The sequence below is a fragment of the Lycium barbarum genome, chromosome 1 (assembly GCF_019175385.1).
Source record: "Lycium barbarum isolate Lr01 chromosome 1, ASM1917538v2, whole genome shotgun sequence".
Classification (NCBI taxonomy): domain Eukaryota; kingdom Viridiplantae; phylum Streptophyta; class Magnoliopsida; order Solanales; family Solanaceae; genus Lycium; species Lycium barbarum.
Genome location: NC_083337.1, coordinates 29,913,264 through 29,933,931, shown reverse-complemented (window position 1 = coordinate 29,933,931; position 20,668 = coordinate 29,913,264). Strand labels below are relative to the sequence as shown.

General features: G+C 38.0%; 1 non-coding gene across 1 annotated transcript; it reads right to left on the bottom strand.

Moving 5' to 3' along the window:
* Positions 1–8,654: 8,654 nt before the first annotated feature.
* LOC132619328 (small nucleolar RNA Z247) lies at positions 8,655–8,793 on the bottom strand. Its single transcript, XR_009574689.1, has one exon. It is a non-coding gene; the product is annotated as a small nucleolar RNA Z247 (small nucleolar RNA).
* Positions 8,794–20,668: the final 11,875 nt, after the last annotated feature.

The following is a 20,668-nucleotide window of genomic DNA, read 5'->3' as shown; positions in this document are numbered from 1 at the left end:
TGAAAAAGGTTCGTTTAGCAAAAAGTCAATTTTGAGTCAATGATTTTTTGGTTTTAAGCCAAATTTCCCAAAACATACCCAAATCAACTCCGATGACCTCAAAAAGCGTGCCGACGGTCCTCGCTGGTCAAATATGAGCTAATAAAGCTTGGAAAAGGATCAAAATGGTTGGAAACGTAATAATGACCAAACGGGTAGTTACAGAGTACTAAAATTTACACTGGCTCAACCGCAACATAACTCTCAAATCAACTAGCTCTTGTTTCAACGATCCCCTTTTATCCTTAACCTAAAAAACATCGATCGACTCAACGATCACTCATTTTACCGAATGATATAATGTAATGTCGCCGCAACCCAAACATGATTCAAGTGCCAATATTACTACAACTCTTGTCTTACGAACCTTAATCCCCCAAACTCGGTAGTAGGATGCCTTATCACAACCCTTCAGTTTCCATATCTCATTCATATCACTTTATCACTAACAACCAACAATCACTCAATTCCACTTGAACCTAAAAGTAGGCATCACTCTAAGACAAACTCAATACATAAATAATATCCATATTTCTCCTCCGATTCGGGTGCAACAATCGATAACACTTTAAGTAATTAAATCATCTTACTCGACCATCACTGGAGTCATTTTTATAAGTCGATCACTAATGTCCCAGAAGTCTAAAACTCGATCAAACTTACCAATCAATCCATGTTCCCTTAGTATTCACTTCATAAACTGAGCAGTCCCACAACAGCAATGAGCTCATAGTCCAGAATGACTGCTTGGCACCATATCCCCGAAATATCAAATGAACCTGCAAACACGGTCGTTACTAAAAGACCACACCTAACCATTCCCACAAGATCCAATCATCCATAGTAACTATAGCCCGGACGAGCACATCCACCACTTGTGCTCGGCTTATAACAGAGAATGGTTCGTTCCAATTCCTTTCATTACATCCCTGTTCCGTAGAGTAATTGAAGACTCTTCACAGACACCCTGATACGAAATACTATTTCCTCACACTTACCACAAAAGTCGTTCTTCCGGTCCTTATCATCCGATTCCCCTAATTATCTTAACTTGATCGCTATCCTGTTATCAAAACCGACGATCCTTTACTTAACCGTTTTTAGCTAACACATGTGAAAATTAAGTAATGATAGCAGTCTCAATATCATAGGTAAATACTAAGTGCGGAAATACAAACAACACCCCAAATATCTAGTCAAGGCATAGTACAAGAGCCACTAACGAAACTACGTAAGTGTTAGAAATACTATCTCGAAACAGAAAGACAGATATCATAAGAGAAAAAAATTTCAGGCCGCGGATCTGGAACATGGCTCGCATATTGGAAACTCAATGAGAAGCCTCGGGAATCACCCACGAGTTGCTGACGTGGATCCCGTGACGAACTCTATACTCAAAAGGGAGTACAACAAGGTAGTATCAATACAAACACTATGTACTAATAGGTATCATTGGCCGACAACAATTAGTTCACATATATGAAGAAACAAATCAACAAGTAGACATGTAAGCAATCAAGCATAGTCACTCAGCATAATCACGCAAAACTCACAGTATTAGGAATCACAATAGATTCCAGTAATCTCAAGTCATAGCCTAGGTGGAAGTCTCTAATCCTCGAGTCCATCGTGTCTCTAAGTAAACACTTAGCAAGCACATATCAACTCCAATGAATCATCACACAGGAAATCAATGCGGAAACATACCATGCAATGATATAAATGCAATAAATAGAATCAACGATATGAGTGGATGTAATATGAACGCATGTACGTTGCAATGCAATGCACTGGTCAACTGTCTCACACCATACACACATGCTACGGATACAAATCCTCCACATCTCGATAGTCATGACCCATGGGGGACCTGCAAAGTCCATGTGCCAGTCACTCTAGACGCAACCCAGACATGACATCCATAATATTAGCCACTCCGCACACAACCCAGAGGTGACTTTCATAATACTAGCCACTATTCACACAACCTTGAGGAGACTTTAATCTTCCACTTTCTTATCATACGTTTCCATACTATTTTTCCTTTAGAACCACATCACATGACTATGAGAAATGTAGAATGAAATGCATGCATGAATGTTGAATTCAATAATAATCATGGGGGTGAATAACCATAACAACATCCGTACATCAACTACCAATACAAGCTTATTCCTAAATCTGTGCAACGCCACGTCCGAAACAATTTCCCTTCGGGCCATGTAAGTAACATCAAATAATGTATGCATGAGATGCCATATGAAATATGCATGTAGCTAGGGGTGTACATGGACCGGTTGGTTCGGATTTTTTAAACACCAAACCAAACCAATTGCGTTGGGTTTTTTAATTTATACACCAAACAAAACCAATAAAATTCGGGTTTATCAACCTCGCGTTTTCTCGGGTTATTTGGTTTTCTCGGGTTTTCCAGGTTTTTTTCGGGAATAGTCTTAATACGAAATATATAACTTTTACTTCAAATATGTCTTTAGTCCCAAATATGTCTTTATTCCTAATAAGATACAACTATATAATTAAGGTGTTTCATAAGAAAATAACATAAAATGTGAGAAGAGTGATGACATTGTATTAAAATATTCAATAAAAGTTAATAAAATTGGTTAAAATAAATATTGCTAATTAATAAGCCATAAAGAAAATGGACATAATCTAAAAATACTAAGTCATGCTAAAATAAGTACGGGTAATAAGTATTAATTACATGACAAGAAAAAAAACTTAAGTTATGTATTTTCACTCTCTAAACCAATTATGCAAAACTAAAGAATAGATATCCAACATTAGTGTCATTCCTAGTGGTAAATTGAATTTCTTTTGTTGATATTAGTGTTGAGTTGGTTTTAGTTTGGACTTTATACGAGTTACTAACATCCATAGGATATAAAACTTATTGACATTCAAAATTCCAAGTTCAAGCTTGAATTATATGATAATGGATAAAAAACTACAAAAAAATTTAAGAAATATTTATAAATTACATTACAAATAAAATTTTGTATGCATAAAATATTTTAAAAATTGAATACATGTAATGTCGGGTTGGTTTGGTTTGGTTTGACAATTTTTAGCTAAAACCAAACCAAACCAATTATGGTCGGGTTTTTTTTCTCGGTTTAACGGTTTGGTGCGGTTTGTCGGTTTACTTTGTACACCCTTAGATGTAGCTAAGACCACAATAAGAAGCCTATGACATTTCACTTTCTCACTTATCATTACTAACATCAGGTCATAGTTCAAACCAATGTATCATATGAAATGAGAATGTATGTCGTGCATGATAACCTCATTAACTATAAATCATAATCAGGATCTCACTCGCGTTTTATCATAAGTATACATCACAATCTCACTATTAATCTCATTATTCTGCCTTTTTAGATGATAGCTGACATAACAAGGGAGAGATGCATGCAACACATATTGCAACCTAGCAATTTGGGCGACTCGCCCAACATATCACATAAGGTGACAATCCCAATCAAGATAAAAAAGCAAAAGCCCACCTAGTCAACAAAAATACCAACCTAAGAGTTTTCATCCCAACTTTATAGTCGAAGGCCTAACATGCTTTCCCCGTAAACATCTACTTCTACGCATGTTTCACTAATTGGAGTATAACCAAAAGGTAAGTCGTAACCTACCTCGATGCCGAGTTGGTGCCACAAACCGTAAAACATGAGCCTTGCCTTGATGAAGAGCCTCCAAATACTCAAAGTCTAGTAATTATCAAAATCTAAGTTAGAAACGGGGATTAACGGTACCCATATTGTTATACAATCGTTAGAATAAAAAATCAACTATAAAAAAGAGGGAAATCGGACCCACCAGGGTAAAACGAGTATTTTAAGAGTGGAATTGGTAACTCAATGTTCTGTAAGTTCAATTCTACTCCCCAATTGCTCATTAGGCTCAATTAGTCATCAAAATCATCATTATATCAAGAAACCCTAACATTCCATAATCAATTCCTTAATCCAAAATATAGATTCAAGCTTATCATCCACTAATTCATAAGGTTCCATGTTTAGACTAGCAAAATTTATCAAATAGAATCATTTCCATTGCTTAAAACTCAAACATCAACTATTGGGTCTTTAAACTCATCTTCCCTGGAACTGCGTCGCCCATGCCCTCGTGTCAAAATCACACAAATGAGGCTCGGGGAAGGGAAATGGGGGTAAATGGGTCAAAACTGCCATAACGACCAAACGGGTCTTTACAATATTGAAATATCATGCCCAGCTAAAGATAAAATCACAGCAAGTGTTCAGTGCATGACTTTTTTTAAAACAAATTACTTCTACTGTTACTTATACTATAGATCTTTTAATAAAATAACTTAGAAAAGTCCTTAAAAAAGAGAACTAGAAAAAGGAAAGGGAAGAGGAGGGAACTCATTTGGTACTTCACCGGACTGAACAGTCCTTGACATATGTGAGCTAAATTTTCTTCACACAAAAGGGACTAAAACTACAATACCATTTCAATCACTAATGAGCCTAACTACTGCAAAAGTAAAATAAAAAATTAGTTGAATTAAAATGCCAAAAAAAAAATCGCCCATAAATCATAAGTCATGATAGCACCTATTTTTCAAACAATAATAAACAAAACATAAAAGATAGAATAATAAAATGATAGAGGGATGAGGGGTGTTGTGAAACAACCAGACAGCTAACCACAATCTCCGAAATAGGCTCGACTCGAATTATTCCGCCCTGCGTGATCCATTGGTACTAGGGATTGAATCTGCATCATAAAAGTGCAGCAAGCGTAGTTTGATTATGAGAAATACATGTACACGTGTACTCAGTGAAAGAGTTAGAGATAATTATGGTTCTCTTCTTCAATATCTTGTAACATACACGTACATAATATATAGATACAGAGGAGATAAACTCCTAATGGGATAAGGAGTCTGGGAATTCTATCCAATGCATGAATTTGAAAACTATAGGATACAATTTAAATAACCATAAAGTTATCCTTTAGATATCCTAACATTCCCCCTCAAGTGAAGCTGTGTGTCCACAACAGCAAGCTTGTCTCTCAAAAATCGAAATCTTCGAACCGGTAAGCTTTTGGTCAATATATCTGCTACCTAATCCAATGAGCTAATATATCCAACCTCAAGGTTCTTCGAAGCTAGTGTTTCTCGCACAAAATGAAAATCTAATTCAATGTTCTTTATGCGGGCATGAAAATTGGATTAGCAGTAAGATAAGTAGGCAGACAAGTTGTCACACCAAAGCTTAGGTGCAGAAGGTAGAGGGACATGTAATTCTCGAAGAAGATGTCTATTTCAGTCGTAGCAGCAACTAAGCCTCTGTATTCAGACTTTGTACTAGACCGAGCAACGACCCTTTGTTTCTTGGAGCACCATGAGACTAAATTGAGGCCTAAAAAGATGCAGTAACCATGCTTAGAACGCCTATCATCCGGACATCCAGCCCAATCGGCATCCGTAAAACCATTAATTAGTAGCTTAGGTGATCGTTTGAGATGTAAACCAAGATGTAATGTACCTTTAAAATAACGCAAGACTCTTTTTAGTGCTTGAAAGTGAGCTTGAGTAGGAGACTGCATAAATTAGCATAATTTATTCACACTGAAAGATACATCAGGGCGTTTAAAGGTGACATTCTGAAGAGCTCCGGGAAGACTACGATAAAGGCCTGGATCATCAAATGAGGTGTTGCCAACTTTAGAAAGTTGAAGGCCTCCCGCCATAGGTGTTGAAATAGGCTTTGCACCTTCCATGTTGGCACGTTGGAGAAGATCTCTTATATACTTGGTCTGAGTAAGAATTAAGCCTTGTGAACTAGAGTGAACTTCCACCCCCAAAAAGTAATGTAATCTGCCAAGGTCCTTCAAAGCAAAGTTTCCGGAGAGCTTATCAATAAGATTTTTTATGAAGGCATTTGAATTTCCTGTAATAATAAGGTCATCAACATAGACCAAAACAATGATGAATATGTCACCAGAATGTAAAATAATAGTGATGAATCAGACTTGGATGCAAGAAATCCAAAATGCAGTAAGGCAGCGCTTAGTTTCGCAAACCAAGCTCGGGGAGCTTGTTTAAGACCATAAAGAGCCTTGTAAAGTCTACAGACATGCGTAGGATATTTTGGATCAACCAACCCAGCCGGTTGAGTCATATAGACCTCCTCGTGCAATTCACCATGTAAAAATGCATTCTTGACGTCAAGTTGACGTAGTGACCATCCTTTTGATAATGCTAAAGTAAGAACCACTCTAATGGTCGTAGGCTTCACAACTGGACTGAATGTTTCATGATAATCAATTCCAGCTTCTTGATTAACCCTTTTGCTACTAAAAGAGCCTTGTATCGCTTAATAGAACCATCCGGATGAAGTTCAAGTTTGAAAATCCACTAGCTACCAACGTTCTTTGCATTGGATGCAGGCGCAAGGTTCCAGGTACCATTCTGGATGAGAGCATTATATTCCTCTTGCATAGCCTTTCTCTAATTTACATCCTTATTGGCTTGAGTGAAACAAGTAGGCTCAATTGGCAAAAGAGAATTAAGAAGGGGATATTTGGTGGTCAAGTTGGCTTGAGATTGAGAGTGCTTAGCTTTATGTCTAGTGATCATATGGTGTGGGACATAAGCAGTAGAGTTTCTAGTTTTGGACTGAGTTAAGGGTTTGAATGGAATGGATGAAGTTGAAGGCACCACACTTGGTAACAAGGGCAAATCAATAGTGAGATTAGCTGTTGGAAGTGAATCTGGGGACATTGGTGGAGACCTGGGAGAAGTAATAGGTTGAAGGGAAGGTAATAAAGGTCCTGGACGGGTTAGATTTTGAATGGGTTGCATTGGAGTTAAATGTATAGGAACTTGCATGGAAGAAAAGGAAGAAGAAGGTTTTGAACATGGGGCAACTACATGTAACGTTGAAGTCACTTGTGAAGGAGGCAGTGACAGGGGCCACGTACTCTTGTTTAGTGCAAACAGAAAAATCGTCTCATCAAATACAACATGACGGGTTATGTAGATGTGACCAGTAGGTACATGAAAACATTTATAGCCTTTGTGATTCGGGCTATATCGTAGAAAAGCTCATTGGGAAGATCTAAACGCAAGTTTGTGAGAGTTGTATGGCCTTAAGTATGGATAGCAAGCACTCCCAAAAACTTTTAAGAAATTATAATCAGGAATTTTCTTATATAATTTCTCAAAAGGTGCGATGTTATGGAGAACAGGAGTAGGCATACGATTGATGAGATACACAACAGTAGAAAAGGCGTCATCCCAAAAATGAAGAGGAAGTGAAGCATGAGCCATTAATGTTAAGCCAGTCTCAACAATATGGCGATGTTTTCGTTTGGCAGATCCATTTTGTTCATGGGTATGAGGGCAAGAAATATGATGCAGAATACCAACTTGTTCAAAAAACTTTGAGCATTTTTTATATTCTCCATCCCAATCCGATTGAACTACTTTAATGTTACGCTCAAAATAATTTTCAACTTGAGACTTAAAGCGCAAAGAGATAGAGTAGACTTCACTTTTAGAGGACATGGGATAATACGAAGTGAATTTTGTGCAATCATCAATAAAAATCACATAATAACGAAATTTATTATTTGATAAATGAGGGGCAAGACCCTATACATCAGAGTGAATCAAGTCTAAAGGATTCAAAGCCATAGAAGAGGATGAAGTAAAAGGTAATTTATGGCCTTTTCCTTGTTGACAAGACGCACAAACACTAGAACTCTTATTTGCTGGAATGAGAAAATCAAGTGTTCTAGCAACACTTTGAATGACTTTTATTGAGGGGTGACCTAATCTACTATGCCAAACATCAAAAGAGGATTTGGACACAAGAAAAACTTGTGGTTTATTTTAGGACTACCAATTGGATCTACGGGTGAAAAGAAGCTTGTAAAGGCCGTGCTCAACTCCCCCTTCCAGTAGTACCTTCCCCGTTGCCCGATCCTTCACAACCCAAAAATGAGGATGAAATTCAAAATAAACATTGTTATCAGCTGTAAATTGAGCCACACTTAATAAACTCTTAGTAATTTCTGGGACAGATAAGATACTTTTTAAGTGTAAGGCTCTAGATGATGATAATAATTTAGAATCACTAATATGAGAAATTTTCAAACCTACTCCATTACCAACCAAAATTTGATCTGTACCATGGTAATCTCCTCTAATAGTCAAGTTGTTGAGATCATTTGTTAGATGGTTCCTGGCACCAGAATCCGGATACCAAGCTGGATCAGATACAACATTTGGTTGAGCGATATAGGCTGCCATTTGAGTTTTTGCATTGGCTTGATAAGAGTGATCAAACCTATGATACCAATTGAGAGTCGTGTGACCAAACTTGTTACACACTTGACACTGGGATGAACCCGTGGAATTGTTAGTCTGACCATGTGCATTATTGAACCTGCCACCATGTCCTCAACCCCTTCCTGAGCGTCCTCCATAATGTTGGTTTGGGTTCGAGTTCTTTTTGTAGCCGCCATCACTTTTAGGATTAAAGTTTGAAGATTTTGCAGTAAAGTTTAATTGACCTTGTTCAACAAACTAAGATTCTCAAGACGTGTCTCATGGCTTAGCAACAACCCGTGTAAGTCAACAAGGGATATGGGTTCAACTCTAGAGGTAACAGAAACCACCAGCACATCATACTCAGGACTTAAGCCACCAAGAATATACAAGGTAAGATCTTCATCTTTGAGGGGTTGTGCCGCAGCAATAAAGTTATCTGCAAGGGATTTCATCTTCTGTAAGTAGTCCATCATTGATATGGATCCTTTTTTCGTTGTCTGAAATTGTAGGCGGAGTTGCATTAGTCGTGCCTTAGACTGCGATGCGAACATAGTCTCCAAGGTCTGCCAAACCTCCATAGATGTGGTACAACCAACAACTTTCCCTAAAACACTCTCTGTGAGTGTTGACAGTAACCAACTCAAGAGTAATTGGTCCTGTTTCCTCCATGCAAAATAAGCTGGATTCACAGTAGCTTCCGCTGAGGTTTCTTCTGTCGAGCTACTTGCAACAAATTTTCATAGGCATTTGTGAGACCCATCTATATAACCCTCAAGGTCATGTCCTCTTAGAGTGGGTAAAACTTGAGACTTCCACAGAATATAGTTATTTCTGTCCAACTTAATAAGATTAGAATGAGTAAAATTGGAAAAGAAGGGACCATTACTGGTGGATGAGTTTTGAGAGGGAAGGCTTAACGTGGTGACGGAGGGGTCTGCCATAGATGAAGGAAGCGAGCCGCTACATTGCTCCGATACCATGAAAGAGTTAGAGATAATTATGGTTCTCTTCTTCAATATCTTGTAACATACACGTACATAATATATAGATACAGAGTAGATAAACTCCTAATGGGATAAGGAGTCTGGGAATTCTATCCAACGCATGAATTTGAAAACTATAGGATACAATTTAAATAACCATATAGTTATCCTTTAGATATCCTAACACTCAGTATGTCTTATAAATTGACAACAAAAGAAGCAGTGACGAAGGAAAATAGAAAATCTCCCTTTTTCATTATCATTCCCCAATACCTAGTCTCATAATCGAAATCATCACCAAAAAAGAGTTTAAAAGAACCCCTTAAGTCACTTACTCATATAAAAAATAGCACGTAGTCAAGAATCAAATATGAAGTCAATCACATAACTAAAGAAGAAAAACAATGAAATGAAATGTAATGCAGTATGCTCGATACAAACATAGAGCTCCGGGCATTTACGGAAGATGTGATCCATGGGGAACTGCTAAGTCCATTTACCACCCGGAATCATCAGACCTCCCAGGTCGCATTGGGTCCAGGCCTCCCAACACTTAATCATGCTCCAGAGCATCAGAGATCACTTACATTGCATTATAATGCAACTTGTTACAGGCGTGAAACCCGATCCCTTCATAACCATATGCACAATGAATATATGAGAGAATGAATAACTCAACATCTAGGCTTAATAGCCAATAATTTACATGAGCTCATCAATCAACCGACTTAGTAGCCACAATTTCCACGTATATTCACCGACATGTAAATCAAGAGTGTACGACGTTATTAAGGATTTCAACACTGTTCAATCAAGTATAAACATGTAGCACATAACAACTAAGACCTTTATGCTTTGGAATTCTCGGGTCATGACCCGTATGTACAAGTATATCATAACCAAGCACAATACACTAGTACTCGTATCAACGCCTATCACTTAACGGGTATGAGCCCCTACCCTCCACATTACACCCATACCCCTTTATTAATCCATTTTTATCCTTTATTTAATGAAAACATCCCTCAAGTTAAGTCAAGTCTTAAAAAACCTCGGATGTTGAGCAAATGTGCCACGAACCTCAAGAGAGCGCTTTTTGTTTCCTCAAAGCCTCAGATTGATCCCAATATATCAATTATGTAACATATATGAGCATACGAGTTAGTTGACACCCATATTGTTATACTTATACATGAAACCCAAACTAGTCGAACCCAAGCCCCAAAGGCAATACCGTGATTTTATTTCAGAAACAGTATACCCATAACCTAATTAGTCTAAACCCAGAAAATCATGCAAACCGAACCATGGATTGAACTCCAATTTTCAAGAAATACTCAATTTCAACTTAGGGCTAAAACCCCCAATTTTCCAAACCAAACTATGGATTAAATCCCAAATTATTGGAAAAATTCATGAAGTGATAATGAAATGAGAGTTATAATCTTATCCCCAAGCTTAAACGAGCAAAACCCCCTGAAATCGTCTAATTCGGGCTCTAATGCTCCCGAAATTGAGTTATGAACAAATGAAATTGAATTGAGGAAATAGAAAGAACTATATCCAGCAATGTCGTACCTGCGAAAAATCCCTCAAAGATGCAGCGTCGCAACTGCGAAAAAATCATCACAGCTGTGGGCCTCACTTGTATAACGACCCGTTGGGTCGTTTTGAGATTTTTATCTATTTTTCCCTAAATAACCCTTCTCGTAGATTTATTATGGTGTATTTGACTTGCGGGGCTAGGTGGGGCAATTTCCAAGGCAGTCAGGTGAGTTTTGGATTAGAAAAAGGATATTATGGAAATCCTTAAGTTAAGCAATGATAATGATTGACAAAGTCAACATTGTGATAAAAGAAACTTTTTGAAAGTTTCATCGATTTCATTAGGTCCAGAATGTGTTTTATGACTTAGTCGAGCCGTTAGTTAAATGTTTTAGGGACTCGGGGCTATTTTTGACTTTTGGTTAGGAATTTAGCTTTGCAAGTGATCTGGAGTTGACCACGGTCAGCATCAGGTTAAGACGACCCCGTGTGATTGCTTTGAGTACGCGAGCAGATTTGTTGCATGTTTTATGATTGATCTGCATATTTGGTTTGTGTCGGGCATCCCGAATCCATTTTGGGTATTATTTTAATGTTTGGAACATAGCTGAGTTTTCTGGTGCCTTGTGCGTCACACCGGTGCACAAGAGAGCTCACCCGCATAATCTCACGTGCACGTGGTGTGCCGCAGGTACGAGATTTGGTAAGCTGGTGGGGTTTCGCATCTACGGGTTTTTGAGTTTTAAGTAGAACCCGCACCTACAACGGTTTTTCCGTATGTATGGCATCCGCAGCTGTGAGGGTTTGTCCGCAGCTGCGTCGTCCCTGGTAGTGTATATTCCTTTGCCCCCCATATCGAACTTAGACATTTAATTCTCATATTTGGAGCTTGGGACCTCTATTTTGGAGGGGTTTTGCTTGATTCTTTGAGGGGTTATGATTTTAACCTTCCTTTAATCAAATGACCTTTGATTATTGCGAAAATTCATCATTGAAATCATGATTTGGGTTAAGAACTTGGGATTTAAAATCCCTAAGTTAGAAGTATGAATTTCTTAAAATTGAAAGCTGATTTGATGTCAGATTTGGTTCATTTTCGGGATTTAGGATCGATGAGTCATGGGTAGACTAATTTTAGGGGAAAATTACAGTTTTGCCCTTCAGGGCACGGGATTGCATTTTTGGGTGACTATTTTGGTCCAAATCTAAAATATAGCAATACGGGTGTCTATGAACTCGTATGCTAACGTAGAATCTGTGTTTGAACAGATTGATATCATTCGGAGGCTTTACGGAAAAGCAAGGCAAGGCTTTGTTATGAGCTTCAGACTCCAAATCAAGCAAGTTGACACCTTACTTGACTTTAGTTAAAGAGCATGGTTGGTTAAAACGAACTAAAGAGGGTGCAATAGGGAAATAAATGGGTCCCATACTTGTGAGGTGAAGAGCATTTGTATTTGGTATTGTTGCCATGTTGTGGGAATTAGTGTAGAATCGAGTTGTAGACTTCGGTCTGAATGTCATACTTTTGGCATTTGCGGATAGCTTAGATTGGTTTACGTGAATTGTGATTGAGACATGAGGTGTCTTATTAGATGATTATATGCCTTAAATCTGTCCTATTAGTGATTGTGTGTTCTCATCACTCCTTCATACTCGTTTAAAAGTGGAAAGAGCTATGATTGGACCTTTTACTTTATAGCCTTGTTGCTTAGTCTGTGCAGGTCATATTCATGCTTTCATATGGTATCTCATGTCTATTACACTTGAGGATTCATATGTGATGTGTCACGACCCAATTTCACTAAGTCGTGCGGGCACCTACCTTTCCCATCTCGGTAGGCGCACCCTTAACCCAACACTCACAAAAGATTGAAATTAGCGGAAGAAAGTAAAATAACGTAAGTCTCACAAATATAATATAAATAAGTGCGGAAGTAAATTAAATCCACCCCAATATCTGACCCGGCCATACAAGAGCATCTAAACAAAATACTACAAGTCTGAGCAGCAATGCATAAATAGACTCAAAATCATGTCTCATAATAGAAAGCAAGGCATAATAATAGGAAGAGTCCTCAGACAACGAACGTCCTCATGCTCAAACTAAAGAGACTCAAATCAGCGATCCTCGAATATCAGCCACGAGTGGTAGAGAAAGATCCAACCTGGTACTCTGCAGTCATAAAAGAATGCAGCAAGTGCAGGTCAGTACAAACAATAAGTACTGGTATGTATCATAGGCCGACTAAAACTAGCTAACGTATATAAAGACAGCAAAGCAAGATAAACACGTAAAACAACAAGGTACAAGTCAACACTAATCCATATCCATACTACAAGTCATCACCTATGTTGTAGCATCTAAACCCAACTGTGCCAAGTCTCAGTATAACTAATGCGAACCAGTACATTAGAATCATATCACAATAAGTCATCACCTATGTTATAGCAGCTAAGCCCAACTGTGCCAAGTCTCAATATAATCAATCTGAACCAGTACATCAAAATCATATCACAACAAGTCATCACCTATGTTATAGCAGCTAAGCCCAACTGAGCCAAGTCTCAGTATAACCAATCCAAACCAGTACATCACAATCATATCATAACCATATCACAGAAAACCAAGAGGTACAATGCATTGCATTAATGTATAAATGATGAATGCAATGCATATGCAGTCTTTTTACAATATGTCCTGGACGGAATACCTACATGTCTCTGCGATTATGACCCATGGGGGACCCGCAAAGTCCATGTACCACTCGTCATGGCAACAACCTCGGCAACGAGCACTCTCTCGAACCCGGCAAGAGACCTCGAGCATCGAGCACTCATTCGTTCCCTATAAGAGCCCTCGAGCAAAGTACACTCATTATGCTCTGGTAAATGACCTCGGATCATGGACTCTCATCTCTCTTTTACACTCTTCGGCAAAGACCTCGGAGTCTACACTCTTTCACTTATCATCATCAGTACCATAACTATGGAATATCAATGTATCATGGAAATGAGTTCGAATACGATGTAGTGTAATATCAACAACCACTTCAATCCCAAACAGTGCCACACATGGCACCCAAGTAATATCAATAATAAGGCTACACAATAAGCCACAATGAAGTCACAATTCTCATCTCAATATCAATCAAGTAAAGTACTGCAATATCATTGCCATGATGTATCACTAATCACCAATACCCAATGTCTCAACGTGGCAACGAGCCAATAAGTAAATAGAACAAGATAAGTAAACAACGCAAGGGGGTGGCTCATCCCCAAATAACATAACAAGGCCCAACCTAAGACAATATCCAACCCAACTTCATACCCGAAGGTTTACATGCATTCTCCGACAATATCATCTAAACATACGCTTCGCAAATCGAAGTCTCACCATAAGGTAAACCGTAACCTACCTGAAGTGCCGAACAACAAAGTCTCTAATAGTCAAACCTTAGTATTCCCTTACTTTGAGCCTCGAGATAATGGAAGTCTAATCATATATGAATCATGAAATTAGAATCAAGAAGAAACATCGTTCAGCCTTACTACTATTCAAGAACCAAATCCCAACCTATGGAATGGGGTTTATGAACTAATGAGATGAAATTAGGAATCTATAGGTCTTAACATTAAATTAATGTTCTACGTGATCAATTCCCATCAATTATAAGCTAGACGAACTAACAAATCACTTAAATTCGGATTCTAGGCAAAACCACCAAATTCGGGTATTAACCCTAACTTTAAATCTCACAAATTGGTCACTAATAATGAAGGAATCATGTTTATATAGCTACTACTCATCAATTCCATACTTAATCAAGCTTAATCAACAGCAAATCAAGGTTTTCTAACTAACAACTTATTGAAGAAAGAAACCCAAAACCCTCTCTTATTCTTCCAAGTTCTATGGATTTACTACCATAGATTCTTACTTAGGGAAGGTAAATGAAAGAGATTGAGATTAGGGAACTTACCCTCATGAGAAATCTTACAAAACCCTCCTCAAATCGCCTCCAAGATGCTACGGAAAAGTGATATAAAGAATGGGAGGAATAAGGGTTTTCATAAGGCTTTTAAATGAGAAACTGCTCCGTTGGCCGTTTCCGCGGTCACCCCACCGCTTCAACCGTCACCGCTTTAGCCGTCATTGCTTCAGTGGTCACCAGACACCAGAAAATTCTGGTGTCTTCCAAACTAGGAATCGACACCCCGAACCATCCCGGAACCCCCGAACACAAACCAAATTAGAAGATATACATAAAAATGCGCTACGAACGCACTCGTGTCCTCAAAATTCCCATCGGAGGTCTCTTTGACCGAGTCAACCCCTGATACCTTAAAACTAACTTTACAACCCAAGTCCCAAAATTCACCCGAGTGCATTAGGAACCGAATCGAATATACACACAAGTTCTAAACGATCATCCGGACCTCTCGGAATTGACAAATTTCCGGTCAAGGTCCGTTTGCTCAAAAGTCAACTTTGTGTCAACTATTTTTCGCTTTAAGCCCAAATTTCCACAAAATCCCCCAAATCATATCCAAAGACCTCGGGAAAAATTGTCAACGGTCCTCTCGGGTCAAATGTGAGCAAACAAAGCTCGGGAAAAGGTCAAAAGCATAGAAAAAGTAAGAACGACCAAACAGGTCGTTACGTTAGATACCAATTAAACAATCGCTCGTCCTCAAGCGATAAGGAAGAGAACGGGGAAATATACCTGAAGCCGTAACAACTAGGATATCTCGAACACATATCGGGCTCCTCCTACTAGGAAGGATTCTCTCCGCTCAAAATCGAGTTCTAATGATGATACAGGAACCATCAAAATGGTACTTCTTCAACATAAAACCATGGAAATCAGATGAACACCTGACCGGTCAGGTGGGAAACTAACTTGTAAAACATAGGTTCAATACATCTCGGGCTCACTTGCCTTCCTTCCCAAATCGCATGACACCCTACATGGGTGTAACCTTCAGAAGAACCTGCTCACTCACTTTACCAGTCACAACTCTCTAAACTTAGCTCAAGCTCCAATTCTCATATCTCCGTATTCGAATTTCCTCGCAATTGATCCTCCAATAAACGAATTGCTTTTGCTCGAATCCTCTGATTTGATAAACCGTAACTCTGAACGCGATCAATAGGCCCCACAAACACTTTTTTAAACCAACGCAATCCTTTGAAACATGGCCATAAACCAAAGCTAATTCAGAACCGGGAAGAAATTGTGATTCCGCTAACATTTCTTTCGCACTTGCTAAAGTCGTTTTTCGCACCGCGATTTCTTAGAAACACATGAACATACAAACCCAAACTTGAAACCATGACTCACTCTCGCCAAAAAGAATCCTTTATCCATCTAAGATCTCTACGCAATTACATCAAAACTGATCTTACCGACAGGAAACTTGGCTAGTTCCAAGTCTTCTTAAACCTTCAAATCACAATACAGGCACCATACCATTGAATATCTTGCCGAGTAAAGTCCGTCGGAACCCAACTGATCTCTATAAAGACCTCTCACACAACAGCTCCTCCTCAAATCTGTACTAAGCTCATTGTAAACCACTATTCTGCCTAAGTAACTGTTCTAAAAAAATATCATCAAATCCACTAGAAAACACTGACAAAGCTAGGTAAATCTGTCATACCTCAAATATAAGCCGAAACACATCGAATCCTTAAATATCTTACTAGAAATATAAACATAGACCATTAAGCTTAACTCGAATAATGTTGACCCTGAATGAATGCACAACTCTTGAATACCTCCAATAGTCTTTTGAACTGACTCCAAATTTTCGAAACCAATCACAGTCCTATTGCACATCTGTGGTGGCAAATTATAATCCTTTCCTCACGCATAAAAAATCATGTCTATCACCCTCGACTCCACAAGTTGAGTCCTATCCCAAGTTATCAACTTAGTACCGAAGAACTATACTTGATGATTTTAATCTTTATGTTTCTGAACCTTTACCCTATATGCAAATCCGATACTGTAACGACCCGACTAGGGGGCCATGACGCGTACCTGGAGCTGACTACCGAGCACCACTCATACTGCTAGTTATCATACTTATTTTGCATTTATCTATTGCTCCACACTTCTAGTCGTAAGGAAAACCATTTACAATTTGAAACACATATACGTTTATATACATAAGCCCTCGCGGCTATCAAAATAATATATACAATGAGGAAAAACATGAGACCATATTACCCACACATACATATCTACGAGCCTCTACTAGAGTACTAGACATGAGGACGGGACAGGACCCCGCCGTGCCTAAATATGTACACAAAATAATAGATCAAATAGAACCTCCGGAATAATGGAGTGCTCTCGAGTCTGCTGGTACCTCCTACAAGTTTGGTTCACCTCCCTATCTACCTGTGGGCATGAACACAACGTCCAAAGAAAACGGGCGTCAGTACGAACATTGTATCCTCTTCAAACAACTGCTCTTTGATCTTAACAATATCCTCTCTGATAGTTAATTGCTTAAAAATACCACCAAAAGTCTCTTTACTCCATACTGATAAATCAGCTTTCAACTTCATCATTTTCAACTTAAAAGTAATAAAAGCATCTCCAACAAACTCAGTACTCCAATGTTGCTCCACTATATAGAAGAAAGCCCCATGATCTACCCAAAATTTTAGGAATTTGAAAGTCTTAGAGAATTGTTGAGCTTGTTCTCCTACTGTAAGAATAAGAGGTGCATGATCTGATCCAATTCTGGATAGGTGCTCTATTTGTAAAGTACCAAACCATTCTTGCAACTGATTATTGACTAAAATCCTGTCCAATCTTTCCTAACTCTGCCATTCCACCAAGTAAAAGGACTGCCCCTAAAGTCAATATCCCGCAGGTCACAAGAATTTTTACAAAATACAAAATCCTCAACCTCAGTTTGGTGAACAGGTAATCCACCTATATTTTCTTATTCATGTAAAATAACATTGAAATCTCCACCTACCAACCATGGAGAATTCATGCTGCTTGATAAAGAATAGATATTATCCCACAGTTCCAATCGATCCATAGCATCACGCTTTGCATAAAATAAGGTAGTGATTAATATTTTGCCACTATCTAGGAAAGTAAGCTAGAGAGTAACATGTTGATTAGAGTTCATCAATACTTCCACATCAATGCCATCTTTAACAAAAAAACAGATTTTCCCATTGCAGTTAAAGCCAGCCACCTATATACCCAATCCCCTTTTATATTTATCAATGTGTCTAGAATCTTTAAAAGGCTCCATGAATGCTATCAAGAAGAATTTATGATGTTTATACAACATCTGAACTCTATGAAAAGCCTTCTGAGTATTCACAGATCTTATGTTCCAAAAGAATGCCTTCATCATTAGGAGCTTAACTTAGAACTTACACCCTTCCTTGGCAAAATCCTGGATGGTTGTTCTCCAGTTTTCATACTTGCACATGTGTATCTTTTTGAAGTTTATCTAGTAACCACCAATTCAGCATCAAGCTTGCCCTCCTCCCTTTCTTATTACCTTTAGAATTCTCATGTGACGATAATCCTACACACTCCTCCAATATTAGATTACTCTCAGCTTGCTTCACATCTGAACTGATTGCATCTTTCAATTTAGTAAAGCAACATTTATTCTCCAAATCTTGCAGATTATGTGACACCAGATCATGTAATTCTTTCTTACGAGAAGATTTCCTATGTTTATATACAACATTAGAATTATCCTTCAGAATAAGATCTTGAGTAGAAGCCTCATGATCCATAGAATCATTCTTACTTGGAAAGCAACAAATAACCATTAGTACATTCGATCTAATAGAATGATTTTGCTGTATCCAGACTAATACCAATCCAAGCCATTTTGTGAATAAAATGTGACCAATTAACCAACCAATAAAACCAATTGTTACAAATAAGATCTTGTTTTACCTTCATTTTCTAAGCTAATTGAGTACTTCCCAATCTCACATTGAACTTCCTCATTAGAGACTTCATTCACATTCAGATTACTAGCTTGAATACATTCAGGCATATGATTCTACTGGAGAGCTTCACTATTAAAGACCTCATCTTTATCTTGATGCCTGTTAATTACATCAGATTTTGAGAAATATCTTCATCTTCATCTCTAACACCCCTATCTTGCTCTCCTAGTTGCTGACCTTCTGTATCTACAAGTGCTGGTATACTGTTAACTTGTACTTGATCCTTATTAACCAAATTATACACCCCATCACCACGGTCATCCAAAACTTCCAAATCACCATTATTCTAAACTTCATCGTTGCCCCCATATTAGTCTGTGGGTTTAGACACTCCATCTAAAACATCAGGATCTTTATCAATACTTCCATGCACCATTGCAGACTCATGCACATATTAAAGTGATCAGATATTAACTCTATCTGTTGTTGCTTAGTGAATTTCACTACCCCAATGTTACTATCAAAAACTTCATTGTTCTCCTATTTTTGATAGTCATGAGCCTCTTTTGAATCATAATCCACAATATCCACCTGAGTTTCTGCTCTACCATCCACTTGTTGATGATTATTAACATCTTTTTGAACATTGTCACCATTAATCTGTTGTGGTTTTTCAAAAGCTACTACACTTTGATTATCAGCTTCATTATTTTGCACCTCATCAACTTCATTATCATCAATTTCACCCTCTTCCAGAGATATGATCCTATTCTTTGCCTGGACTTTTTCCTGAGACAAAATTGCAGCTTCTACACCATCATGCACAATATTAACTTGATTATGATCCTTCATATCATCAACAATTGCAACTGCAACCCTTTGCTCTACATAAACATCATCCTCTACCACATCCTTCATAATACTTTTATTGCCATTGTTCAACTTACTAACTTCAGTATCATCTATTCCTTGGTTCAAGACCTTAAAATTATTTGACACAATAACTTCTTTGTTTCCATCATCCTTCCCAATTGGAATCACTTTGTTCTTGTCCTGACCTTTGTTTCCAGGATATGTTACCATAGTATCACTAGATAAAACTTTTGGTAGATATTATTGAATTGGATTTTGCCACCCCCTATAGCCTCTATATCCTCTTTGTTGGAAGTGCCCTTGTTTACTTGTTCCACGCTCCTCTACTACAACTATAGCCTTTCCATTGTTCTTAACTACTTCTTCTTTGTCTTCCAACTGTTGTTGATCATTTTCTAGCAGTTTTGGATGAAGCACCCAACAATCTTCATTTGAATGACTTTGCAACAAACACTTTGTGCAATACTTTGGTAGATAGTCATATTGAATATTAACTTGAATAGACCTGATATCCTTTGTAACATCATCTTCAATCTCCATCCATACAAACTTAGGCAAATCTGCATCCATTTGCACCTTCACTCTTGCACTATATGGCCTAGTTTTATTAATAGTACAGCATCAAGTTGAATTGGTTTACCCACAACTGATGCCAATGTAAATAAAGATTCCTTGACAAAAAAGGTAGGAAGAAGGTTTGGAAACGTGATCCAAGCCATAGCAATTGAAGTCTCCTTTTCAATACTAAACTTAGAATCATAAATCAAAGGTCTCATTTGATAAGAGTGACCATCCTTTGATTTCAACCAAAAAACACTTTTTGACGAGATAGTAATAAAATCTTCTCTTAAATCACATCTTATTAATACATGTCTATCTCTCAAGAAGCCTACACGACAGTTACCCTTTGCACCACACTGTTGAGGTATAATAGTT